The following is a 7,188-nucleotide window of genomic DNA, read 5'->3' as shown; positions in this document are numbered from 1 at the left end:
GGGGGGGGGGGGGGGGTGATCTGATAAAAGTAACTGAGAGGGCAACAAAGAACATTGGATGAATGGAATGGAAATGTATTCTAATTTTAATTGTGTTTTTATTTTAGAAACTCAATCTGGAGGAGGTTATATTGTGTATTTGGCATATTGTGAATATCTGTGTACTGTCTGCCAGAATGCCCAAGCAATTCTTTGAGACAAAGAGAAAATAAAATATCCTCATCTTCCCTCAACATACAGTTTTATTTTTGCTTAAGTAGTTTGCTCAAGGAAGTAAAAATCATCTTTTTCCGCACCGTCTCACAGTATCGCATAGTCTATATATATCTGTATCTGCTCGTTCCAACTTTTCATTGAAGCTATATGATGTTTACACTGACTAAAATATTCTAACCCAAGACTATTTTTTTATATTTCCATCAAATGGAAATATTCTAGATGTCTTGATTTTTCTCAAATTCAGGTTGACATATTTGGTATCTTGGAAACTTTTAAATAAAATTCATTGGGTTTGAACAAAGTTAGGCTGCACAGCTGTACTGACAGTGGGGCGGCAAGGTTTAAGATGTCAAGGAGGATTCTTTTGGCTATTGACATTGTTGTTTTCTATCTGAAACGCATGTATGTGTATATGATTACCAAGTCCACAACCACAGCTGTGTGAAGCTTAGCAGCAGCAGGCTGCCGTGGCTAATGGGTGGTACTTGTATAGTGCCTTTCTAGTCTTCAGACCACTTAAAGCACTTCTATACTACGTGCCACATTCATAAAGTGATGGCCAAGGCCGTCAAACGGAAACTATTACTCATTCATTCACATTCAAACATCAATATGCAGTTCAGTATCTTGCTCAAGGACACTTTGACATGCAGCCGGAGGAGCTGGGGAACTAACCGCCAACCTAGTGATTAGTGGAAGGCCCACCCTACCTCTGAGCCACGGCCGACATGCTCACAATGATAATACTACCGTATTTTTAAGCATGTATAATGATTGCCAAGACTCTCCTTTGCACTACTGCCATCTTTTTGATTTACATTCCTTTTGCACCGCTTCAATACAGCTTTCCTTTGCACTACTGCCATCTTTTTGAATTTAATTGAATTTAACTGAATTGTGGTAACGTTTGCTAACTAGCACTAAACACAAAGTACACCTGGGGTTGATGGAATGTCATTTGTTATGAAAAGTCAGGGGATTTCCTAGTTATTCATGCTGAGGGGGACATGGATATCTGTAGCAAATTCCATGACAACCAATCCAGTAATATTTTACCACATATGTCAAAAAGGAAAAAAAGGAGAGGTCAGGGCATCGGCAAAGTCATTACGATTCATCCTCTAGGTACCATAGATAGATATCAATTTTCATGACATTCCATCCAGAACTTGCTGAGATATTTCAGTTAGGACCAAAATGGTGGACAGACACATAGACACAGCATCACTCTTAAGACCATGCAACTAGGGTGGCTAAAAGATTGTTATATAAAAAAGAAAGGAGGTTTTTCTTGAAAGATGTTTCTATTTGTCAGCTCTACGTACAAATTTTGATCATGACAGTGAATGGATTGCCAATAAGGTTGAAAACAGCGTGGCTTTTGCCCCCTTACAAATGTGGCCACTAACCTGTTTATAGTTTGTAATATGTAGTTGAAACTAGATGAGAAATGTTATCATTTATATGTACTTAAAGTAGGAATCTCAATTGCTGCAAATGCATTTTGTTCAATGGCCCCCCACTTGGCATGAGTCAAATATGTAAAATGATTTGCCTTTGATCGTTCTATCTTGGTGCAGTTGCTCATCCATAATCACTGATTCATGGTTGCTGTTGGTCCGCCTGTCTGTCCCCTTGCCCTGCATCACTTCTGTATTTGTTTATATGTTTATTTCTGTCTTTGTCACTGTTTCTGTGTCCATCTGTCTGTCTGTCCATCTGTCTGCATGAGTAATCAATAGTCTCTTCATTAGACAAATGGAAGGAGATGGGAGGAAGCTACATCAGGAAGCCAATCAGATAGCGTAAGTGGGAGGGAAGGACATTTCAGATCCAAATCAGCTACAATGAATCACAAGGGCACAGCTGATTCATAGGGCACGGCTTGATTTAGGGCCTGATAGGTGTGATTCAACAACAAACTGGCTGCACTAAATTTGCGACTCAGTTTTATAGTGAACTGTGGTTGTGTTGACATTTACTAATGGATAAGAACTTTGGTTTTTACACATTTTTTGCACATGGACCACACACTTGTATATCTCATTGTATACCACTTCAGAGTAACGCTAACTTTCCAACATTCCATCTACTCAATTTCAACATGCTCAGTGTAGTGTCCATGTTGAGAAAAGTTTGAACTGTAATAATAATTCAAGTGGTAAGTAAGTTGCCCGATTCAAAATACATTTAAAGCAAGAGTATGTAACTTTTATACAAAGTAGTAACACATCCTTCTCTTTCATTAAAACACAATAAAACAATTTCATACACTCATCAAGATGACACCTGCCCCGTCTCCTTTCTCACCTTTGACTCTTTCACTTACCACTTACCCTTTAAGATGGAACTTTGGCCTTACCATTCCCCACCTGTCCAGCAGATGTCCTCAGACTTTGCTGGCCTTTGCCAGCGTCTGGATCCTCTTCACATACCTGTCCCTCAAGTCCTCATTAAAATGCATACTGCCCACTCTCATTGGTACCGCTGTCCAACCATGTTTAGACTTGCTATCTGTCTCTTACCTATCCTCTGTGCTAAGCTACCAATCTCCTGGCCACAGATATGTGAGTGGTATCAAACATCTCTCTGCAACATTTATCCCTCAGCAAGAAAGCAAAAATGTTCTAAAAACACTAACTCTGGAAGATGCATATCTGGTTTGGCTAGCTCCGACTGCGCAGAATAATCTTTTACAGTATAATCACATTAGGGAGGGGCTGCTGCAAGGCCAGAACCTAGTATGATTACAGTGACCAATAACTCTTTAAACATAGATAGGCATCTGAGTAATGTATTAAGAGAGACTAAGAAATCCAAACTTTTAGTTTGGAAACTAAAAGAAAATTCTTTTTCACAGGGTATGGGATGAGTAACACCTTTCTAGTGTCTTTCTCTCTTTGTGTCCTCTTCATTTAAATGGTGAGAAGTCAGCGAGTGTTACGGAGGAAGAAGGATCACAGCACATAAAATACCAAAGGATGTGAACCCAAGCCCTCGTTGGGAAATTTATACACAGGCTATGAAAAATGGCTGCCTGGAAGACTACATCACTTGTTCACACTGCAGTCTCCGTGGCTTACTGAAGCGCCACATCCTGAACTGTTCCATTTTCAAAGTCACTGCCTGGTTCTATATTCATAACCATTCCTGTATGAATGTCCAATTCCATTTCAGCCCTTAGACAAATCACCTGCTTGGACCCAGAATGCTAACCCCGTTCTCTGTGCATTGATTGATCTGTCTCCTATCTCTCTGCAGCAGCTTTATTTCAAATCTGAAAGCAAACATTAGCGGCCCAAACAGTACCCTTCTCCCTTATATTCTATCTCTTTCTCGCTCTACATTACGTTTCTCTCGCTCTCCCTCTCTTGCTATCGCATCCAAGAATCATCCGTCAACGCAACGAGGGAATAATGGGAGCTCCCTCTCGCTAGGTCGAAGGGACTGCTGTACCTTCCATTACAGCGGAGACATGAGTGATTGCCTTAAAGATGGAAGGAAGGGAATATGAATGAACTGATCTTAGTGAGACACAGAGGATGGTGCTGGTTTTACTGGTAGCTGCACCTTTGTTTAAGACTGGCAGTGGGATTTCTCCCTTGATGACGCACTACACCTCCAACAAACCCGGGAGTCATTCCAGGGCTTTGATATAAGACAGCGTCCCCTCTTCTCTAATACACATTGGCTTTATCTTCCAAAGGGGGGCAACTTCAATGAAATGTGCCTGTTCTCTTTTTTTTCCTCCTCTTTCTCTCGGATGGCATCAAAGCTCTTTTCCAAGGGCCCCTTGAAAAACAAATGGTCTCCCTCTTGAAAGCATATGGCAGTGGTGCGTGCATGGTGGAAATAAAGAAATGTCCACATGATTTATGTGCCATATGATTTCCAGTACAATTGCAGGAAGAACAAAAGAAGAAATGACTCGCGCTTCAGCATTGTGTTGTATGATGCTTTGATAAGCAGGCGCGTTTCTCTCTGCAAATGAAAGAAATGTGTCATCTTTTTCGAAATTCTCTAAGCTTTCATTACTTTGTTTGTCCCTCTACGCCTGCTTTTATTTCACCCACTGCTTCAGATGTAGTCTTTGAGGGGCAGAGGGCTTCATTGTATCTTTCTGTGTCTGCCTTTCTCTTTTTGTCATTCTCCTTATTCAAAATCTGGAGCCTGACCTTTGTCTCTGTTCCCACACATAAAAAAGTTTAAGTAATCAAGATGAACCATATTTTTTCTTCAAGTCTGCCTGCTGGGAGGGTGGTGGGGGTGGAGGAAAGGGGATTCATATCTGGGTGGGTCATATATGCTGTAACCTTTTCTGGGCTTGAACCTCATCCCAGTACTGACATACATCACATATATAGCACTGTCATTTATGAGGTTCAGTATATTTCGTTAACAATGACATAAACAGGGAGCTAGTGAACATGAAAAACCTATTTGTCATAAAACCTTTATAGTTTTAGAAAGGTACATTATCTTATGCAACATAATGTCTGGTATTAAGTGTAAAAACCTTTCACCTTCCCAAGAATACAGCACATGCAAGAAACGCGAGCAGTGTCCGTTTGTGTGCATGTGATTAAGACTGTAGTTGTGCAGTGCATCTGGCTCACATGAATTATTTGTGTGAGGCAACTGTATGCCAAACTGTATGTGTCTGCGGAGTACGCGTTTGTCGGTGTGTGTGATCTCTCTTCACGCAACCATCTGGCCGGAGTCTGAAACACTTAAGTATCACACAGTCGGCCCTGCCAGGTGTCAGGGTGTCCGGGTGCCCAGGTGGCGGGGGTGTCTCGCCAAGACCTTTTCCCCCGTCTGCCGTCAGACTCTGCACATAGAGCAATTTTTCATTTATTTTCTGTTACACTCACCTTGACGTGACTAAATGAACAGTTGACCTTTGGCATTAGCAGGATGTGCATGTTTGTTCACACGAAACCTTTTCAGATATGCACAGTTTGCATAGAACACAGCATCCTACTATACAGTAACACCACGTTTGTGATGAGGGCTGAGCTCCACATTTACTATCATCTTGCAAGTGAATAAATGGAGTGAAAAGTGGAGCCTTCCATTTCAGCCATAATACTTAGATTTTTGTTTTGCCATTTTTTCCCCCCAGCACTTCAGCTATATTACTGGAGATGGCACAGGAGAGAGCAGACAAGAGACATGACAAGTATTGTGGATTCAAGACAGCTGATACCACTGCACAAGCTAAGATCATTGCAGCATATGACCTGAGTCACCAGGATACCCACATCCCTCTTTCATTTTTATCAGTGCTACTGAAATCTGCGGTGGAGATGATGAAATGTCCACACTGTGGGTCTGACTCCAGTCTCTAAGTCTGAACACAATGATTTCCTGTGAGTGTACAAGCGGGAGTGAATTCTGAAGGTAAGTATCAGTTCCACTTTGATGATGAGAACATGTTCTGCAGATATCTTTCTAAAAACCTTTATTGCTTGATGACAAGTATAAAATGTCTTTTACCTCAACAGCTTCTTGGTAAAGCCTACTATAATGTATATCTGTCTTAATTGTTCTCTTCTCTGCACAGACAGCGACTTATTAGATGAAACATGGCACAGAAAGTTCTAGTGGGGTTTGGTCTGAGGTTAATGGGGTTGTATGGGCTTTCACAGATGGCTAACTGAGATGATAGCCTCAGAGAATGGTTGTGACAGAGGTAAAGAACCAACTAAGACAGAGACGCCTATGGAGCTCAGTGGGTGGACTGTGACATAACAGTGGCAATTCACAGTTTAATGTGGACTAGGATCGCCTATACTACGAAATAATACTCAAAGTCCTTTAAATAAGCTCTCTTTTGAATAAAAGCACTCACCAGAGGATAAACTCCATGTTATGTGTTCTTCAAGTGGCATATTTTAAACCTGTGGCCTTGTGAGAGTGATGAATCTCATCTGAGAGCTGCAGTTTCTCATGGCGAGGCCGGTGATTGATGCAGTATTACAACACCAGCGCCTCTCTGGCGATTGTCTATTCAAGCTTCGAGGTATATGGTTAAAAAAAAAAATGCAGGTACCCTGCAGTGCGGTGAGAGTGCTCTCCGTCTCTTTGTCTCTCTCTCTTTCTCTCTCCCTTCAGATGTATGTAGGTGTTAGGACTACAGTCCATGTGTCAAGATAACCAAACCTGACAGGTGCTTCTCCTCATTATTCAAATAGATTCTCAACAGTGTGAGAGGGAGTGATGGAAGAAGTACCTTCACGTGTCGTGCTCTATAAGTTGCTGTGTATATATATGTACAGTATACAGCCTTATATAGTGTGTATGCGCAGTCCCCAACCCTGGGCATTGATGGTTACATTACACTGACATTTACAATGAAATATCACCCTCTTATCATCTGTATACCATCACATTTTTCCCCATAAGCTGGACCTATTGATCTAAATATCACATCCATCCTGCTTAGCACCAAAGCTGCGGACCTTGCACGCAACAGCTCCCAAACAACGGGAGATAAATGAATGTCCATTAAGGAGGTTAGCAGGGCCAGTTTGAGGACCCAACCTGGCCAAATTGGATTCTAATAGATGTCCTTGATAGTGTAATCACTTTGACCCGCTAAGGGCCTCTTCAGTGATCGGCCAGCCGGCATTCAGGCAGCTGGGATTTGAGGTAAAATAAGTACAATTAAGATCAATCAGCATCATTGTGTTTATTTGTGTGTGTGTGTGTGTGTGTGCGCAAGAGAGAGAGGGAGAAAACACATGTGACCTTCAGTGTGAAGGTGGTAAACCATGATACAGCATTATTATGGACCCTCATGGATTATTGAAAGCACCATAGCAGGTGGTGCCCGCTGGCAGCAGGTATGTTGAAATGTATTGTTCAGGCTTACAGTAGTGGGAATGACACCCACATTAATCAGTTAATGCTAGCATTCACAGCTTTACTGGGGGGGCTGATGGCATAGAAAACTTTGAGACCATG

Source organism: Morone saxatilis, unplaced genomic scaffold (genome assembly GCF_004916995.1).
Source record: "Morone saxatilis isolate NCDOM2014 unplaced genomic scaffold, NCSU_SB_2.0 Contig7, whole genome shotgun sequence".
NCBI classification, from domain to species: Eukaryota; Metazoa; Chordata; class Actinopteri; family Moronidae; genus Morone; species Morone saxatilis.
Note: the sequence above shows the minus strand (reverse complement) of the source record.